Consider the following 2,208-nt stretch of genomic DNA (forward strand, 5'->3'; position numbering starts at 1 on the left):
TCAAGGGGCTTGGGAATTATTTTTTTTTTCTTTTTTTTTTTTTTGAGACAGAGTTTCGCTCTTGTTGCCCAGGTTGGAGTGCAATGGCGTGATCTCGGCTCACCGCAACCTCTACCTCCCGGGTTCAAATGATTCTCCTGGCTCAGCCTCCCGAGTAGCTGGGATTACAGGCATGTGCCACCACGCCCGGCTAATTTTGTATTTTAGTAGAGACGGGGTTTCTCTATGTTTGTCAGGCTGGTCTCGAACTCCTGACCTCAGGTGATCCACCCACCTCGGGCTCCCAAAGTTCTGGGATTACAGGCGTGAGCTACCACGCCCAGTTGGGAATTATTTCTTATAAGTAAATCCCTTGTTCCTCTTTGGAGAACGTAGAAGCTCTGCATTCTGATGATATGTGACTGGGAGAGGGGTCAAAGTTCCTCTCCTCATTTGTCCTATTCAGTCTGATGAGCTGATGAAGTCAGCAAGTTAAAGACATGCTTTGGAATGATCAAGAGGAATTATTTAGGAGGAGGTGTGGTTTGTGAGGAAATGTTGAAAGCATTTTTAAATTGCACTAATAACTGATGAAGTTCAAGCATTATTAGCACTGACAGGAACCCAGCTGAGTCTTTAGTAACATCATAACTTTTTATACCATCCCTGTGAAAGTGACAATGTTAATGTTAATTTGAGTTAAATTCTTAAGCATCCTGCTTTTGATTAGTTCAAAATGCCAAATACTAACGCTGTTTCATAAAATTCTGTGAGATATAAAAATAGATATATTTCAATATGTCCATTAGTGTTGGCATTGGCAGCACATATACTAAAATTGGATACAGAGAAGATTAGCATGGTCCCTGCACAGGAATGACATTCACATTCATAAAAAGCATTTCATATTTTAAAAGAAATAAATATAGCAATTACATTTAAGAAAGATGAGAAGGAAGATTTCAGAAAATAGAACAAGTTCTATTGTTTTAGACCAGATAATTATGCCAAGAATTATTTCTGTCATTGCCATTCTATTATTCATGTTAAGGGATATCATCTGACTAATAATAATATCCCCAGACACTGTGTAAAGCCCTATATGTGTTAACTCATTGGATTCAAAACAAATAGTGAGAATATGAGATGTGGACAACTTTAAGATGAGGAACTGGGTTTTAGGGAGGATGGGGGACCTGTCCAGAGTCACTTTATTTGTAAAGGATATTTTCTGCCTTTGAACCCTGATTGTTGGATACAATCATTCTAACTCAAGAAATGCTCAAACTGGTGTTGTATATGCATCATACTGCATTGAAAACCACTTAGGTGATAAGGTGAGAAGGGTCTCAGTTTAAGAATCAGAAGATCTGTGTTCTAATTCTGACACTAATCTCACTTTGTCCATGAAACAGTTTTTTTTTTTTAAACTAACAAAATTCAATTAAACTTGTATCATATAGGCTAAAGGAAGTCAAGCATTTAAGCTATGGCCTATATCTCTCCACATCTTATGTGATATATACACTCCTTCCCTCTTCATAGTGCTTTTGTCTGAATTGCTCATTCTGCAGTAAATTTACATGAAGAAATGTAAAATAAAATATGAATAAAACAGTTAACACTAAAAAACATGTTTTAAATTAATATGAAGTCATATAAACATAAAATAATATTTGAAAGAATAACATTATTAAATTCTCTATCATTTTGAAAGCATAGGACAAACATAGCTAAGAGGAAGACAATGCCCAGTTCTTTGAAATGAGTTGCACACACTGGATTTAGATCCATCACACCCTAAGATACAGAAGTAACTTGTAGAATTACTGCCAGAAATATTTTGAGAATTTATGGAGAAATGAAATACTGTTGAATGGAAAATGTTGCCTCAATCATCATAAAGGAGACAAAATATATGTTTTAAAGCTGCAAAACTGCACTGTGATAACCCTGCAGCCCTCTTTAGTAGGTTATGAAAGGAACAGTTTGCCGAGGAATGGTCACGAGGAGCCAGCATGGGTTCACTGAGAATGAGCAATGCCAGGGTCGCTAATTTCACATTTTAATAAATTAGACTTACATGTTTGGGGAATTTTGTAGACATAGTATATAAATATATTTCTGGACTTGAGTCTAAATAGCAACATATTGCTTAAAAATCCCAGAAATTTTGTATTTACTTTAAAGAAATTTCCCTTTAACTTTTGGGATGCCGATTTACTAGAT

General features: G+C 35.9%; 1 non-coding gene across 1 annotated transcript; it reads left to right on the forward strand.

Moving 5' to 3' along the window:
* The first annotated feature begins 787 nt into the window (after window positions 1-787).
* LOC112426809 (U6 spliceosomal RNA) lies at window positions 788-890 on the forward strand. The gene has a single exon (XR_003018217.2). It is a non-coding gene; the product is annotated as a U6 spliceosomal RNA (small nuclear RNA).
* Window positions 891-2,208: the final 1,318 nt, after the last annotated feature.

This window comes from Macaca nemestrina, chromosome 5 (genome assembly GCF_043159975.1).
Source record: "Macaca nemestrina isolate mMacNem1 chromosome 5, mMacNem.hap1, whole genome shotgun sequence".
Taxonomy (NCBI): Eukaryota; Metazoa; Chordata; class Mammalia; order Primates; family Cercopithecidae; genus Macaca; species Macaca nemestrina.